This window comes from Sarcophilus harrisii, chromosome 5 (genome assembly GCF_902635505.1).
Source record: "Sarcophilus harrisii chromosome 5, mSarHar1.11, whole genome shotgun sequence".
In the NCBI taxonomy this organism is placed as follows: Eukaryota; Metazoa; Chordata; class Mammalia; order Dasyuromorphia; family Dasyuridae; genus Sarcophilus; species Sarcophilus harrisii.
In genome coordinates this window covers 250,356,801-250,375,729 of record NC_045430.1, presented here as the reverse complement: position 1 = coordinate 250,375,729, position 18,929 = coordinate 250,356,801, and the positions used below count along the sequence as shown (strand labels likewise).

The 18,929-nt window shown below is 38.9% G+C and overlaps 1 protein-coding gene across 1 annotated transcript in view; it reads left to right on the top strand.

The window, feature by feature from the left end:
- The first annotated feature begins 10,603 nt into the window (after window positions 1-10,603).
- The window catches only part of TMEM108 (transmembrane protein 108), a 356,705-nt gene continuing 348,379 nt past the window's right edge, over window positions 10,604-18,929 (top strand). The window contains exon 1 of the mRNA XM_031940107.1: window positions 10,604-10,832. The gene's annotated coding sequence lies outside the window, so the exon portion shown is untranslated. The remainder of the gene's footprint in view (window positions 10,833-18,929) is intronic.

The following is an 18,929-nucleotide window of genomic DNA, read 5'->3' as shown; positions in this document are numbered from 1 at the left end:
AGTAAATTTTTCCTGTCCTCCACATGCTAGCATTCTCTGGGGCCATACAATATGTATAAAGAAATGGGTACAATGTAATTTGAGGATGAGAAAAAAAATAGGCTGAAACAGAAAATGTGCTCTGTTTGGAATTAGATATCATGGATTTCAATTCTGACTCTGCCTTAGACAGTTCACTTCAAATGTTTGAGCCTCAATTGCTGCATCTGCAAAATGAGAGAGTTGGACCAGATGACCTTTAAAAATCCTTTCACTTTTCTGTTCATGATCCTATGAACTAACTGCTATGGAAAGGATGGAGATGGAGTGACAAGGTGATGCATCAGCAGAACCTTTTCACTGAAGTGAAACCAAGCTGAATCTCTAGGGAATGAAGAGGAATCGAGTTGAAAAGAAAATATTAGAGATATAGGAGACAGCTAGTGTAGAGACCCCCAGAGCAGCTGGGAGATAGAATGCTTAATTCAGAGATTAGCTAACAAACCAATTTGGCTGCAAAGGGAGTGCTTGAGAGGGAATAATAAGAAATGAGGCTGGAGAGGTAAATTGAAGACAGATTATAATGAGTTTTAAATGCCAGGCAGAAGGATTTGCATTTCATTAAAGAAACAGCAGGGAAGCACCAAAGATTTTTGAGCTGGGGAGTGACATGATTAAACCTGTGTTTTAGGAACATTATTTTGGCATCTGTATGAAGTATGAATTGGAAAAGGAAAATTAAAATCAGAGAGACCAATAGGAGGCCATTACAATAATGGCCTGGTTCAAGAGAATGGAACGGATGTCAGACATGGATAGGTAGAATTGAAAAGATTTGGCAAGTGATTGGATATGGAGAGAGAAAAGAAAAAAATCAAGGATAACTTAGAGGTTGCATACTTCTGTGTCTGGGAAGATGGTCAACAGAAAAATGTTTAAAAGGAAAGAAAAAAAATTTAAGAAAATAAAGGGGAAAAAAGGAAACCTTTTTTTAAGTTTCAAGGAGTGATTCAGGGGCAAATCGTGTACACTAATACTTTTGTGAATGAATATCAATTCCTTATAGACTGTGTATTGGTTTATCAGATATTTTAGCATATTTCCTACAAATAGTTCCTCCTTCCCCCATGCCCATTTCTTTTTGCCTTATCAACTAATGCTTTCACATATTAATAAACAGGAGAAAGACAGTGCTTGAAGATAATGGACTTTGGGGACTTGGCAGGGTTCAGAAGCAGTCATACGAGATCCATTGGCAACTGGCTTCTAAGACCCTAGAAAGCCCAGAAATACGAGGACCACTGGACAAAGATATGTACAAAGAGGAAACATTTTTCTTATCTTTGGCAAGGGGAGGTTTTAGTTATTGCATGTAGACATAATGATGCTCTCAAGGCAGACAAACTATTCTCTCTAGGATATAAGGCATAAAGGCCTAATAGGAAAATAAGAGACATTATTGAAGATTCTTGGGTTCAGAGGGCTTTGTCTATGAACAAGAGAAGGTAGTAGCTTGAACAAATCCTGAAAGTAGCTTACCCTGTACTTGGACTCAGAAAACCTGGGAATAACTTGATTCTGACATTTAACCACTTGAAGCTTTCATTTCCTTAACTATAAAATGGAGAAAAGAGTATTTGCACTGCTTATCTTCCAAAGTTGTGAGGAAAGCACTTTGTACATCCTATAGTATCCTATATATTGGGAGTTATTAGTATCATTTCTCCTGAGAGACAATGTTCCACTTGTTCAAATTCAGGAAAGAGCTTTTCTCATCTCAAGGAATGGAAAAAAAAACATAAAAGAGTGAAGGTGAGAAGGGAGATCTGAGTTTTTTTTTTTTTTTTTTTGGTTTATTGTTTGTTTAAAACCTGAAATTTCAAGTGTCCCTTGTGAGGTGGGAATGGGAAAGGAAGGTGGTGTAAAAAGATTAAAACGGATTACTTTGGGCTTTTTGTTCAACTCATCATATAACTGCTTTACTAAGTTCTTTCTTATTTATCAGTTTATAAAAGAATGTAGAAGATGATTGAATTTCAAGAAGAGTATTTTAAAAGCATCTTCCTCAAGAAGCACTCATTCTATTTCTTGTGTATTTTAGAAATAAAACATAATTAGCTATAAACAGAACAGTTTCATTTAATGTAAATTTTCCCTCTGTGTGGGAAATTTAGTTAATATATAATTAATTGTTTCCTGAAATAATATTGGTTTTCTCATCTTGTTAAAAACAAAATATGTATAAGCTTACATAGCTTGCTTAGTAACTGAAATATTGGAGCTATAACATAAAAACCTCACCTGCCACTTTTTGGATCAATTGAACAGAATAATGCCTTGTCCTCATCCCTGTGGGTCCTCACAGCCTGAGAGCAACTTATCCTATCCTTGGACTCAGAAAACTTGGACTCTTGATTCTGACATTTAACCATTCAGAAATGAGAAGAATATTTGCACTTCCTGTCTCTCCAAGCAGTGAAGAAAGTACTTTGCATATCTTAAAATGTGCTCTCTCTTTATATATGTGTGTGTGTGTTTATATATGTATATGTATACATATATATATATATATATATATACACACACATACATATGAGTTATTAGCATTATTTCTACTGGGAGACAATGTTTCACCCTGTTCAGGATCAGGGAAGAGCTTTTGTCAATCCAAGGAAAAGCTTCTAAACAAGTTGAGATTTTAAAAATGGAATAGGTTGCCTTGTGAAGTATTGATGTTTCACCCTGTTCAGGATCAGGGAAGAGCTTTTGTCAATCCAAGGAAAAGCTTCTAAACAAGTTGAGATTTTAAAAATGGGTTGCCTTGTGAAGTATTGACTTCCTTATTACTATACTCCGTTTTCAGGTTGGACTTCCAATTCCATAATTCTATGACTTTTTCCAGGGCTTCCAATAAAGTTTTAAAATAGTCTCCTAGCTTCTTATGGATTATTATTTATTTATTTTAAAATTCTACTTAAATTCTATTTTAAAATTCTATTTATTTAAAAATTCAGTTAGCTTTGATCTAATGCCTAAATTTGGTGCCAGTTCCTATTTCTAAAATGGAATGTTTATATGACAGATCTCTTGTGTATTCTGCCCTACCTCCACATTTCTCCCTACCAACCTGCTGAATTTGATGTTAATGGATTTCTCATTGACTCCTCCAGGGCCAATTTCTAAAGGCCAAGTCCAATTAACTTCTCGATGGAATTATAGAATTCTAGGAGTGGAAAGAATCTTTAAGATTATCTAGTTCTTTCTTTAATCTGGGGAATTCCCTAGATGGACAGTTTTCCCATCAATACATACTGGTAGAGCTGTGCTCAAGTACCATCTTCAGCTAGAGAATTTCCCTATTCCTTCCAACTGACAGTATCCCTAGCCCCAAAATTATATCTGCCTAGACTGTAAGTTCCTTGAGGATAGAGACTATGTTTCTCTTGTTTTTGCCTATTCATGATCTAAAACTATTCTTTGCACATAGTAAGCACTTAATAAATATCTGTTAATTGACTGAACAACCTATGGTCTTAGAGCCTAGAGATATTGAGAGGTTAAGTGACTTCTCAGGGTCAGGCAGTTGGTATCATAGGCAGAACTTAGGTCTGTCTGACTTCAAGACTGACCTTGAATTCATTATGTGTTCATAACATTTTAGATTTAGAGCTGGCAGGGAACTTTGAGGTTGTTTAGTCCAACACCCTTATTTTATTTTTTATAGTATTTTATTTTCCTAAAAACATGTAAATATAGTTTTCAACAATCATTTTTGGTGAGGCAATTGGGATTAATTCCAATAATGTGTTTTAAAATAATCTCCTAGCTTCTTATGGATTATTTTTATTTTAAAATTATATTTCAATTCTATTTTAAATTTCTATTAAAAATTCTGTTTATTTAAAAATTCAGTTGGTTTCCATCTTCTGCCAGCTCTTATTTCTCAAATGGAATATTCACATAATGGATGCAGAGGATTACACAGTTAGGAAATGTTAATGTCTAAGGCTGAATATGAACTCAGATTCTCCTGACTCCAGGGCTGGTGCTTTATCCACTGCACCATTTAGTTGCCCTTTAACATTCATTTTTGTACAACTTTATATTTCAAAGTTTTCTTCTTCCCTCCCTTATCTCCTCTGTGCTCAAGAAGCAAGCAAACTGATACAGCTTAAATATGTGCAATTAAAAAAAAACATATTTCCATATTTCTCATGTGCAAGAAAAATCAGACCAAAACAGAAAAAGTCACAAGAAAGAAAAAAAAACAAGCAAACACCAAAAAATAAAAAGGTAAAAATACTATACTTTGATTCACATTCAGTCTCCATAGTTCTCCCTCTGGATGTAGATGGCATTTTCTATCCCAAGTCTATTGGAATTGCCTTGAATCACTGCGTTCCAACCCCCTTATTTAGCAACTGAAAAAAATTGAGGCCCAGAGAGTTTGAAAGATTTTTCCAAGATGACATAATCGGTAAATAGAATAACCAGGAGTTGAATCCATTTCCTCTGATTCCAAATGCAGCATTTTTTCCCCATTGTACCATGGTGCTTTTATGTGTCCTATCACCTCTTCATAAACAAATATAAATATGTTATTATTACTCCTTAGGAACCTCACTTATATCTACTGCTAGCATTCACCAACATATGTTTGCATAATTAAGATTTCATAGTATTATTCCTTCTCTTAATTTTACAATTTCCAAAATCTCATTTGACTTTTTAATTCTTTTCATACTGATCTATTCAGCTGGCTGAAAATAAATCCTTATTACCCTTTTGCTATGCGAATCTAGAATAGCCAACTACAGCGATTTCACAGAATTTTTTCTTGCAAAATATTCCCTAAGTTTATGAAGTCAAAGAAATGAATAATCATGTAGGAAAAAAAAAGATGGATTTGTCTTTTGGGCAAGAGTGCAGTATACTCGTAAACAGTCTATGGTAACCATCAGGGTCAATGAAATCCTCAACACAATGGGTGGATCTTTTTTGGAAAATTTGTAGGCGTTCAAGGACAAGATAAATGGTTATGGGTGGGTTTCCATCTGCATTATTTGTGAGGGAACTCACATTGATGAAATCTATTGGAGTAGCTGGTATCCTTGACAACACTTCTTAGATGATCCTTCATGGATAAAGCTTAAGTTATTCCCATCCACCTGTCCTTAGCCTTCATATTTTGCTTGATGCTTGTGAAATATCCATTCAAAAATCATGCTATTTTTCAAGAAACCCTTTGGGACTAAGGTTGAATCTGTCCATAGTGATTCAGAGGGGGGAAATAAAAAGCACCAGTAATTAAAACATAGACACAGATATATAAAGTGTTACTCTGCCTCTGTTTACACAACAGATGGCCAATGGAATCTCCAGTAATCTGTGAGCCTTCATGAATGAAATCAATTAAGTTTAGGAAAGCTATTTCTTGCTAGGGAATATAAAAACAGTAGCAATTGTGCAGATGTATGGAGTGAATCTAATTATGCTGGCACAACAGGGTAGTTTCTGGACAAATAGGACTTGGCTAATGGAGACTGGGTTTATATCTCATTCTCTATCTTTTGTTTGCTGATACATCATCAGTCTTAGGGAGATTTCTGGAAAGTTTTTACCTTAACCTGTACCACTTATTTATATTATAAGGCTAACACATCACATCATGTTACAAACATATCACATTAAATCACGTTGTGATGTGAAACCTGAACACCTAAGTGTTTATTAAAATCATCAATGTTTCTACCCTCTTATAAAGGTAATTCATGTTGGCATCACTGTTTTATTGTTCACTTCATATCCCTGAGTCAACTCACCCAGGTTTTATTTATTTGTTTGTTTATTTGTTTATGACTTTCCATTGTAATGATGTTTCCACTGAAAGGGAAAAAAAGACATTTTTCTTTTAAAAATTTATGTAGCTTATGCTAGTTAAATGCCAGGGAAATTTGTCTTTCTTCTGCTCTGGATGATGATACACAAATTTACAAGGTGAGAAAAATTTCTCCCCTCATTGGAATGTCGAGAAATATATTTTTAAAAGGAAGTGTCAAAGCAGGAAGAAAGTTAGTTTGCAGGCTCACACGTTGGGTTCCCATATTTTCTGGTGTCATAAATGATGTCACACTTTTTAGCAAGATGCCAGGGAGTGCAGAGGCAGTCACATCCATCCACTAAAATGTGGGTCAAATCTCATTACAACTATATGCCAATGAAAACCTCTGTGTAACAAAAAAATTTTGAAGTTCTAGTCAATAACCCATTTATTTCAAGATATACTTGGTACAAGTAAAATTCTATTTCAACTAAAGAATTAAGACTCCCTTAGAATTTGCTGGAATGGAAACTGGTATGTGATCTAGTTAAATCCTTTTGAGTAATACTAGTAGGGATGGGATACCAAATTATACCTTAAGTGTCAAACACGCGGCTTTGATTATAGATAATGTTATGTTTCAGGGCACACAATTTGACAAAAAATATAATAAAAAACATAGCAACAGCTAGTGTGTCACACTGGAAAGAACAGTGAATTTGAAGATCTGAGTATGAATCTTGGCTCTTTCTTTTACCATCTGTGTTAGTGAGCAAGTAACTTTATCTCTCTCAACTTCAAATTACTCATCTGAAAACTAATATTTTTAGATTAGATGATCACTAAAGTCCCTTCCAGCTTTAGATCTAGAATACTTTAGCCTTTCCTCTAGTCCCTAATGGATATCTGATTCCTTATTACCCTTCTCTTCCCTTTTTCCTTTCCTTTCCCTTCTCTTCCCTTCCCTTCTCTTCTCTTCCTTTTCTTTCCCTTTTCTTCCCTTCCCTTCCTTTCCCTTCCCTTCCTTGTCTTCTCTTGTCCTCTTTTGTCTTCCCTTGCCCTCCCTTGTCTTTCCTTGCTTTCCCTTATCTTCCCTTGGCCTCCCTTTTCTTATTATCCCTTCCCTTAATGGGTTGGCATTTAAATTTGGGCCATAATCCTGAAAATTTCCAATTGGTCAATAAAAATCGTTCATGTTTACAATTTGCAAAATGAGTTGTGTTGGAATAGATGACCTCAAAGATCCATTCCAGCTATGAGTCTGTGATCTACCCAGTACATTGAGATGTGCAGAGCAACTTTCCCAAAATGAATCTGAGAGGAGATAATACTAGTATTGTTATCCCCATTTTACAGATGAAGAAACTAAGACTTTGAGTGGCTAAGTGAATTGGTTGCTTAGGGTCATAAAGTTAGGGAAGTATTGGAAGTCTGAACCCTCTAGATTCTAATTCCTGGTCTCAAGTTCTGCCTGCAGCAAAGACTGACAGTGTGACTTGCCTTAATATCTTGGTTCCCCAGGCAAATCTCCAAAGATTGCCAATGGCAGAGATGCTATCCTGCAATTATGTGAAGTTGTCTCAAATTTTTTACCCGAAAGTATTGGGAACTCTCAGGAATGACATATTAGAAATCAAACACAGATTCAGTCTCTGTTACTATAGAATTCTTATTGGGAAGTTGCCTATTTTAAAGATTTTTTAAAAATCAAGATTAGGACTATTTCTGATTTTTTTTTCTTTTTAGAGTGGAACTTAAAGTTAGTACAAGACCCTGAAGATTTTCAATTCACTAATAACAATATCTTTTGAGAGAGGAACATTTATTAGTTATAATTAGTGATTTACACTGTCATCCAGAAGAGCCCTGAGTCTGGTTTGATTGGATGGCACAGCTAAATATTGCAGATTATTTTCTGGTTTTTTGTGTAAGAGCAGACATGTTGCCAGAGGCTTCCCGATCAAGTCCATTGATCTGACAGCTAAATAATGAACAAGAAAAAACTTTCTCAAGGCATGAAACATATCATGTTTCGACATTCCCCTACTCCACCAAATGTCAGAAAACAATGATGGGCTAGGTTTAGGGTATCCAATGAAACTCTTGACTTCATTTTTTAAATGAAAGCTGCTAGCGTTCTTGACAATATCAATCTCATTGCCAGTTAAGCAGGAATAATTTCTGGGACTGTGTAATCAGGAAATTTAAAAGGTGAGTCTGGAATGACTGAGAAGAACCAAGATTTCTCTTAGTGGTCTTTTGATCACCTTGATGAATAATATGACATGATTGCTCCAAACAACATATGTTGGAACATTGAATCACTTGGATTTGAAGGGTCTGAAGTGCTGGAGATATGTAGAATTGAGCATTTTACCTCTAGAAATGCATTAGTGATGGATGATGTAGGCAAGGCCTGAGCTGCCCTGAAGACCAAGGTTAAGGTAATTTAAGACTGCAGAAAATATTCAAGTTAGAATACAATACAAGAAGGTGAGCTGAATACCACTAAACTCAAAGTGATTTCTCAAGGCTGGACTGAATTTACAGAAACAAAACAATTGCTGACTAATTTTAAATTCTTCAGGCAAAATTTCCTGCAGCTCATTTGCATATTTTTAAATGTTTGTATGAATTGGCTAGGGAACTCCCCTCCCCCACCATTTTAGTGTTAGTTTTCTTGGTTTGGTGGACAGATTTTTAGTCACTGCATTTGTGTACAAATTCTAGTTCTATTACTTACTGTGACTGGATAAATTATTTAAGCTCTTTGCCATTTGGAAAAGGGGACAAGTAGAGTCTCTTTAAGGTTTCTTGTAGTTTTATATTTATGATGTGCTATTTCTGTATTTGACAGTGTTAGGACTATTTACACTTCAAACTAAGGCAGGAGGGGAATGTTTTTGGATGGCATTATCAGCTTCATCATGGTTCAGAGAGAGCATCCAGGCTGCTCTTATTTCCAGTTTCCATTTCCCAGCACCAAAATGATGACCTATTGCTTCCTACCCCAAAGAGACAGTGTGTTGCATTGTTCAGTGGCTGGATTCAAATACAGCTTTTTACACCTATTAGCTCTGTGACCCTGCACAAGTCATTAAATTTACCCGAGTCTGTTTCATCATCTGTAAATGACGGAGAAGAATTAGTCTTGCATGACTTTTCTGTTCCCTACCTCACTCTAGCTCTATGATCCTGAATTACCCAGGATAACTTGTTGTGAAAGATCACATTTGATGTCTATAAATCTCCTTAAGAGCAGGGCTTGTTTTATTTTTTGTATTTCTGACACCTGTAGAGTGTCTTGCCCAAAAGAGAGGCTTAGCCCATATTTGTTGACTTGAATTGTCCCCCTTCTCCAGGCTTCCCCAGGCTCCAGAGATCTTCATTCACTATTTCAATTGTCTTTCCATCAGCAAGAAGAAAGAAGGGGTATCTTTCCAAAAAGTAACCTGGGATAACTTCCCAAACAAAGACACTGTAAAAGAGCAGACAACGAAGATGGTCTAAACCAACATCTTTTGACAGATTCTCTGCTGGCTCCTCCCTGGAAAACTTCCCAACTGCTTGGGAGGCAGCCTGTCATTGGCCATGCATACAAATCCACCTTTGCTGCTACCTGTAACGATGAATAAGTCACTTAGTTTTCCTGGAACCTACTTTATCTATAAGAAGAGAGCACTAGTCTTAGAAGAATTTTTTAGTTCTAGATCTATATGAGAAAGTTCCTGAAATACTTCCCAGCGCCCACCCTCACTGTGTAGGCACTCTGAGGCGATGGCAGTGAAGGAATTGGCAGACATAGATTCAGAGCCCTGGCTTCCTTCAAGTGCCGGCTAAAATCCCATTTTTTAGGAGAAGCCTTTTTCCAATGCTTCTCAATTCTAGTCTCTGTTGTCTATTTCCAAATCATTCTCTGCGTGGCTTATTTGTATAGTTGTTTGCATAGTCTTCTCCTTTAGACTGTGAACTCAGTGATACCAGACTGCCTTTTGCCTTTCTTTGCATTCCCAGTGATCAGCCTGGCACACAGAAGGCAATTAAAGGCGGTTATTGGTTGACAGACTGGGAGTGACCTCGGAGACTTTCTGATTCAGTCCCCTCATTTTACAGATCCATAGTTTTCTTTGCCAGGATCCTAGGTCTAGAGCTGGTAGGGCTCTCCATGACATCTAATCCATCCCCCAACCCTTTTTACAAATTGCCCAAGGGCGTATCGTATGTACTGCCAAAGGTGAGTTCTGGAGCCAGAGCGCTTTTCACTGCCTTTAAGACCACCGCCCTGAAGCAGCGGCCCGGAGGTGGCCGATGCCCCCGCTACCCTTGCTCGAAGAGTGGCCAAAGGAGGACTTCTCCTTTCGCTGCAATGAACACGAATCCAACAGAGCCTTTGCAAACACTGCCTTTAATCTCAGTTAATAACCCGGCTGGTCCGTTGCACCAGCCTGGCCTCATTGACATGCAGGGGCCGTATGTGATCGGGACGGCTCCTGCGCTGCGCTCCGCACCGGGGCTCCCTTTGTCCGTGGCTGCAACCCGGAGCCGGGGCGGGCAGTCTCCGGCCACCGCTCAGTGACAGTGGCCGAGAGCCGAGCGTCCAGCGTCAGGGGATGGCGCGGCTCCCTATGGAGCCTGCCCCCAGCGGGCTGGAAGCGGGAGAGCACGTCCCCGGGGATGCCCCCGAGCTCTCCGGGAGCCTAGAGGCGGCTCTGCAAGGAGCGCACGGGAGGAGCTGGGGGTGAGAGTGGGGGGGGGGGGGGGGGGGGGGGGGGTGGTAGAAGGGGGTGGTGAGGCCGGCGATTGGCCGGCGCCTGCACGTGACCGCGGCTCGCGAGGCCACACGTGCTATCGGCCTCCCGGGCTGCAGACGGGCTCCGAGGGCCGGGTAGTCGGAGTGTGCGCGCGCGCGTCTGGGAATGTGGGTCTGTGTGTGAGGGAGCGCGAGCGCCCACGTCTGTCTGCGCGCTGAGCGCCAGTGCCTGCTTTCTCCGCCGTCGCCGCTGTCTGCAAGAGCGTTTGCACTTCTCCCGAGGTAAGAGAGAACCACTGTTCTTTATTCTCATAAATTAGCCGCCAGGAATGAATGAATGAACGGGGGGGAAAGCGCAGGGGGAGGGGGGCGAGCATTGTTCGCCTCTCACGCGGAAGAGTGCGATTTTTGCTTTGGATGGAATGCAAAAATGCAATCAGGCCGGACTGTGGAATTCAGTGCATTGGCTCCCCGTCTTATTTGCAATCTCTGCCCCCCCCCCCCTCCGCCTCCCCATCGAATGTGGCTTCAGGTGCAAAGCCAACTCCACCGCCCAGCTCAGCTTCTAACAGAACCGGCTGCCTTTGTTGATAACCGGGGGTGGGGGCTTTAATATTCCCCACAAGCTTGCGGTGGAGTTAAAAATAACAGCCCTGTCAGGTTTGCATCTTCCTGGGTAGCTTAATTGATAAAGATGGACCGGGGATTGTGCCCAGAAAAAATATATGTATTTCTCCGCCCGTGGCGGCAGATCGAAGGGCGATTTTTAATGCGGGGGGAGGGGGTTAGGGAGGTGGCGGGGGAGGCTGGGCATGGAGGGATGGGATGTCACTTTTTGCTTGGTTCGCTGCAAAGTGCATGGGGGCTGCGGGTGCTCGGGGAGACAGGCTGGGGGAAGCATGGGATCCAGGACCGTGGCAAATGGAGAGAATGCGAGTAATGCCGAAGCTGGAGTGTAACTGTGCAGAGAGGGAAGGGGGAAAAATATGACAGTTTGCTTACCGTAGGTCTGAAAGCCCAATGCCAATTAGCCAAGCTTGATGGAGTGCCCTCAGTCAATCAGCAAGCTTCCCTTCAACGCTGCCTCAGTGCCGCACTGTGCCCAAGCGCTGGCAATACAAAGAAAAGCAAAACCCCAGTCCCTGCCTTCAAGGAACTCCCATTCTAATGGGCGAGACCACACGCAAAGAATTAGGTACCTGCAAAAGAGTATAGAATGCACAGGACTTCTGCTGCTTCTACTTTTACCTATATTCAATCTTGGTGCTGGAGAAAGGGAAGCAGGACACATTTTTTTTAAGCCACAAAAAAAAATAATTGAATATTGGTGCAATTGAGCTAAAGGAAAGGCTGAAATTATTTTTTTTTTACAAGATAAATATGGAAGAAGCAGTTCGCCAATAAATTGTGGGAAGAAAGATACCTGCAGTGAACGGCAGAATATGTCACTATTGAGGGAAATTTGTTTTTTTGGAGAGGATTTGGGGAGAGCCTGTTAGCTGAGGTTTTCTGGCAGTACACACGCTGACAGTTCTCTGCTTCCAGGCAATGCCTTTACAGGCTATTTAGGGAGAAAAAGCCAGCACTGGAATTAGGCAGCCTCAGAACTGGTAATTTTCTGAATAGTATGTTTTGAAAAAGCTGTTTGGTTTTTATAAGAGGTCACTTAGCAGAGGTCCCTAGAAAGAGCTGAGGGAATGTCATGTCAGTTGATACTAAAATTAAGTATAAAGAACACGTTGAGATTGTACCAATGACACCTTGCCTCAATTCTCCCATTTCTCAAAGCTCACAATAAAAAGAACATTCTATATTGGTACTCCAATAGGAAGATATAAAAGTTCTTTGGGGATTCACCTAGTTGATTGGCAGCATTGAGCTCATCTGCCAACCTACTAGATAGGAAACTCTTCTCTTTACTGATTTTGTAAGGATTTTATTCCATTCCTAAATTTTGAGAATAATACAGTTGAAACTGTATACCATGGGAGAGAAGGCAATGAGGCCCCACTTCCAGATTTTTGAGACAGTCTAATACCAGTTCTCTGTTTGCTTCAAACCCCTCTCCCCTATTTTTCTGCCTCTTCTTTGCTCTTTGCTATAATTCTTTTTTATTACAAGAAATAATTTAATTCCCATTAGAACCAGGATAACATTCCTAGTTTCCAAATGCCTACAGTTTCCAACACATCTAGGATGAAGGAAAAATTAGGGTAGAATTCTTGATGTTAGTATGGCTTTTGATTTGATGTTACAATTATTGGGAATAAGCAACAACTTCTGATTTGTTTTTGTGGAGGGAAAAAGAAATTGAAAAAAAAAAAAAAAACAAACCCCAGCTGCTATGAAGCTTAACTAGGAAAAAATGGAAGTGAAAAAATAATTGGTTACTAACTAAGCAAAATGTAGTTTGTTGCCCCAGATATAGAGAAGGATGTGACAAATTCTTTTAAAAACTTAACTGACTCAGAATCATTGAATGGTAGAGAAGGAAAGGATCTTGTAGAATATCTCTTTGTAGACCAACATCTTCATTTTGAAAAGGAGGGACTCAGTAGTGCACATTAACTAAAGAATTGGCTGTCTTAGATTGTTAATTTATGCACCAAGTAGCTTTTTGAACTCTCCTTCAGGGTTGGGAACAGGAAAGGAGAGATGGAATGCCAGAGATGAGAATCTCCCCATTTTACAGTATCATTTCCTCTTTGGGAGAGGATATGTGGCCACATACACAAAAAAGCTCAAGGGAGCCAAGTGAAGAATGGTTCTGAATCCTTTTCTTAGGTACTACAGGTTGGAGAGGAATATGATGGAGAAGGTCATTGAGGGAAAGTGCTATAGGAAAGTTAAGGAGATGGCAAACCTATCACTTTCTCCTGGTTGGCTTTGAGAAAAGGCTTTCTACAGGAAGAGCTGCATCACTTTTTGCTTAGCTTGTGCTTACATTAGTTTCCAGCTATATGAAGGAATTCCTACATGGGGCAGCAGTGACCATTAGGGTTCTTTTGAATGCTGAGATGTTAATGACACTAGGGGACTAGCCATTTATTATTGCATGGGAGGTCCCTATGGAGGTAACTTGTATTTCTCTGAAGGAAGATTTAAGCCCTAGCTATGCTAGCAATGTGTTGAATTGGAAACAAAGCTAGCAGTAAGCCCCAGCCTTCTAAGTCCTTGGCTCCCAGTCTCTGGGAAGCGTGTGGGTGTTAGGATCTGCCTTCCCCACCAGTAGATGGTGCTGCTGTCTCTGGGAATTCCAGTAGGAGGTTTAAAAGGGTAATTGCCAGCTGTAGTCCTGCAAAACCTTCCTGTGCAATGTCCAGATTAAAAAGAAAAAAAAGCTGTGTCAGCTCTCTGTTGGAAAGAGTCACAAGAAGAATGCGTCTGAAAGAGCAGCATCTAACAAGTTGAAATAATGGGTGCAATCACTGAAGATGAATGACTGGTTATTTCATTTGCTGCATCTTTTTTGAGAGGAGGAGGGGAAGGAGATAGCAAATGATGATTAAATGTTCTTAGCATAGTATTTTGCAGTCCTGTGGTTGGTTAATTGACCATAAGGTTAATATCATTACAGTGGATTTAATTGCATTTTTGAATATCTTCTTTGCTTTTGGTTCTTTGCACAAAAGCCAATATGCAAATCTGGGCTTGTCTATGAAAACATACTTATGACTTGAGAACCCAAGCCTAAGCAAACATCAGAGGCCTAAGGGAGGTAATCTAGTGCAGGTATCCTCTGAAAAGGGAAAGTAACAACTGGAGAGTGAGTGGGACTTGTAACCTCATCATTGTAGGGATTTTCTGGAAGTAGGTAGAAAGGACAGGTAGATTTGTTTGTTTATTTATTTATTTGGTCATGGAAGGGAGTAGATCATCCATTTCTCTGACCCTCTTTTCTTTTTGCTCTAGAAGCTATCTTTCTTATCTAAGAAATAAACAAGTATCTTTCCCCTGTATTTTAGTATCTAATATTGCCTGGAAATTTGAGGAGTAAGTAATGTGACTGTGGCCACACAGCTACAATGTGTCAGGGCCAAAATTTGAACCCCTTCTTCCTCTACATCTGGCCTTCTATCCACTATGCCTGGGGTCCTTCCTCTTGAGTCTGTGAACTTGGTTCAAAACAAATTCTGATAATTGAATTTCAACATAATTTGTTTTCTTTGTAATTCTATGCATTTTGGTTCCTGCTTTTAAAAATATCATTCTGTGATAGGATTTAGAGGATCAGGAGCCATATATATACATATATACACACATACATATGTATATATATCTTTAAAAGTTGAGTTTTTAATTAATGAAAAGTAACTTAAAAAATTCCTCCTACTGCAAACTTGGAATATAGAATATGGCATCATTTCACTGCAGGGCTAGCTTCTGCAGGCAGCTGAGAGTCAGCACCAGTATTCATTTCAAAGTCCCTATAAAATTCCTAACCACCACCCCAAACTCTTGCACTTAAGAAAGTTATTAAGGAAGCAATTGGCTCACTTTCTGGTCAGACTAGCAAAAAGTGACCCAAAACTCGAGCAATTATTTCATTAATCATTAGACAGGAGGAAATTTTCAAGTGTTGTCTTGAAACAACTCTGGGAGCCCCATTATTTTGAAAGCATGGGGTGGAAGTGTTCTTTCAGAGGAAATTGTGCAGTAGCAGCCTCACACTGCTGTGCAGTGAAGGGTAGGGTCCCATTGAAAAGAACTTGTAATAAGTTTGGATCAAGTGCAAGGCATGGTTCAGTAGTAATAGTGCTTTTCATTCACAGCAGTTGCTCTCAAGGGCAGTTCTGTTTTTGACTCAGCAGTGTCCAGGGCTCATTAGAAGAATCACTTTCTGTGCCCATCTAAATGATATGATTGCTGCTATCCACGCTGGGGCCAGCACTTCAACTAGTGAGTTTGGGGTCTGGCACTAGGCTGTAGCTCTGGCCACTTTACCTTTGCTTGCCTTGGCATGGTGGATAGAGCACTGGACTAGAACTCAGGAAGATTTGAATTCACTTCCCAACTCAGACAATTTCTGTATTATTTAATTTTCCTCAGATTTCAATTTCTTAATTGCAAAATGGGGATAATGATAGTCTTCCTGCAGATGGTTGTTATGGGGATCAAATGAATTAAGTGTTGTATTAAGCTGAGAAATTACTATTAGTAGGAAGATCATAGATCTAGACCTGAAAGTGAGCTAGCAGTCCAATACCCTTAAGAGGAAAAGGAAACAGAAGCCTGGAGAACCCATATGGGTCATACAATTTGTAACTACCTGAGCTGGGATTTAAATCCAGGTCTTTCACCAAATACAAAACTTTTTCTAATTCTAGTTAATTATATGACTTTGGTCATGTCACATTTTTTTTCTGGCTCTACAGAAGAAATTATACAAGATAGTATCTGAAACCCCTTCTAATTCTGACATTTTGAGGATCTTTGATTATACTGAGGAATTTCTGAAGTCTCCAGGAATTTTTCATTTAGAAGCTACCCTGATAATGAGGACATAAGACTAGATTACATGAGTATTTAACCCTTGTGGCAGCTGGTGAAGCTTATTAATACCTTCTCAGAATAATGTTGTATGAGATAAAATACATAGGATAAAAAAGAAACTAATTTTGTAGAAGTACAGTTAGCAGAATATTTTGTAAAATGTTTGCAGACCCTAGATTAAGAATGCCTGGCTTCTCAGTCCTTCATATGTTACAGTAAAGAAAAGAGAAATCAACGCAAAAATATTGCTCTGTTTCTTACTTGGTGATATTACTTGAATATCTTATTTTTTTAATTAAATAATTTTTTCTCTTTTCTACCCCTCTCTGTCATTGGAAAAAGGAAAAAAAAATCTTTTTAACAAATGTTCATCATCAGGCAAAAGAAATGTCCACATTGGCCATGTCTAAAATTGCCACACTCGAACACATTTAAAACATATTCCTCTGGTTAAAATAGTTATTTGGAAAGTTTACCTACCTCATTGGCATGATAGGGGTCAAAGATGCTGGGAATCGGTAGAGCAGTTGTGATAATTCTCAGGGCAGTATCCTCGTTTAACAAAGATTTAGAAAACTGGAACTGAAGCTGTGAGCTTTCCTTAAACCTGATTCTCCAAAGAGAGATTTTTAAACTAGAAGTTTCCTGAGTATAATTACCTAATTTGTGGGAATTGCTGGACAACCAAGGATGTGAGCAGCACATCAAGTAAGTGGATTGGATATATCTCAAGATGATCTGAAATCTTAGGCTACTGGAGTTTTAATTGGAAAATAGCATCTACAAGGGGCTCCTCCATCTCTAGAATTCTTTGAATCAAATGAGATATATCTAAGGCCCTTATGAAGTTCTCATTTGAAAGGTATCCATCCTACAGGTATGAATATGATTGAATGAAGGTGTTGATATTTCATCAGGATATCAAACTCTTCCCAGTGCAGATTGCAGTCCATCTATGATTTAGTGGATAAATCCTGGGAAGTTTAAATACTTGCTCAAGATGACATATATAGTAAATATGAACTCTCATTCCACCATACTCCTTCTGATGTTTTACATATGGGACTAAAATAACTTTCCAATTCTTGATTTCATTTAACTTGTATTTTTCAATTCATTCAATTTTAGTCCTGATGGCCTGTATCTGACCATGACTGCTTCATTGCAGTTTTCAGGACTTCAGTCCCTTCTAGGCCACCAGCTTCTTTCTGAGCCTACTTCCTTCCTTCCCATTGTGGATTCCACTCTCAATAACTTTTGTTCTAGCTAACACTCTGGAATTCCTTTCCCCTTTGTTCTATTCACCTGCCACTAGGGGTAGTGGCCCGTTCTCCTTGACTTTTTCTGATTTTTCTCTCAGGATCCTTCGTAATATTGGAGGGGAAATCTTGAAACCAATCCCATTGCAAATCCAAGCTGTCAAACCTTAACTTGGACAAATGATGCTTGACAATTAATCATTCTATTAATTTATTTATTTGATATTTAATTTATTTCCTATTGATTGATTTATTTGATATTTAATTTATTTCCTGTTGCAACTTTCATATACCCAACTGGGCCACCACTTACTCTGCAAAAAACCTTACCTTCTACTTCTCTGAGAAGATGGAGACAAACTCCTCTATTTCTATTAATGGGAGTCTGTAAGTTTTTGTTAATGGCAGTCTATTATTTTTGACATATCATTTTGACATATTTTTTTTTGGCTTGGCCTCTATCTTTCATTCTTTGGAGACTGTGTGTACTCTACAATTTAGAAGTGATCAAAAGTGGAATGGGTTGCCTTAGGAAGTAGGAGGTTCACCCTGTTTTTTTTTTTTAATAGTTTTTTATTTACAAGTTATATGCATGGTAATTTTACAGCATTGACAATTGCCAAACCTTTTGTTCTACTTTTTCTCCTCCTTCCCCCCATTTCCTACCCCCGATGGCAGGTTGACCAATACACATTAAATATGTACAATATAAGTATACATGTCTTAGCAGTTATTTTGCTATATAGAAAGAATCAGACTTTGAAATAGTGTAGCATTAGCCTGTGAAGGAAATCAAAAATGCAGGTGGACAAAAATATAGGGATTGGGAATTCTATGTAATGGTTCATAGTTATCTCCCAGAGTTCTTTCACTGGGTGTTGCTAGTTCAGTTCATTACTGCTCTATTGGAACTGATTTGGTTCATCTCATTGTTAAAGAGGGCCACGTCCATCAGAATTGATCATCATATAGTATTGTTGTTGAAGTATATAATGATCTCCTGGTCCTGCTCATTTCACTCAGCATCAGTTCATGTAAGTCTCTCCAGGCCTTTCTGAAATCATCCTGCTGGTCATTTCTTACCGAACAATAATATTCCATAATATTCATATACCACAATTTATTCAGCCATTCTCCAATTGATGGGCATCCACTCAGTTTCCAGTTTCTGGCCACTACAAAGAGACCTGCCATAAACATTTGTGCACATACAGGTCCCTTTCCTTTCTTTAAGATTTCTTTGGGATATATAAGCCCAGTAGAAACACTGCTGGATCAAAGGGTATGTACAATTTGATAACTTTTTGAGCATAGTTCCAAATTGCTCTCCAGAATGGCTGGATGTATTCACAATTCCACCAACAATGTATTAGTGTCCCTGTTTTCCCAGGGAGGTTCACCCTTACTAGAGATCTCCAAAATAGAATCTGGAAGACCATTTGTTCAAGTATGCTCTTAAACACTTTCTGGTAGACTCTAAGCAAGTCATTTAAATTCTGTTTTCCTTAGTTTCCTCAATCTAAAGGAAGGATGATAGCACCATCACCTATTTCACAGATTTGTTGTGAGGATCAAGTAAGATACTATTTGTAAAGTGCCTAGCAGAGTACTTGGCACATAGTTGGCA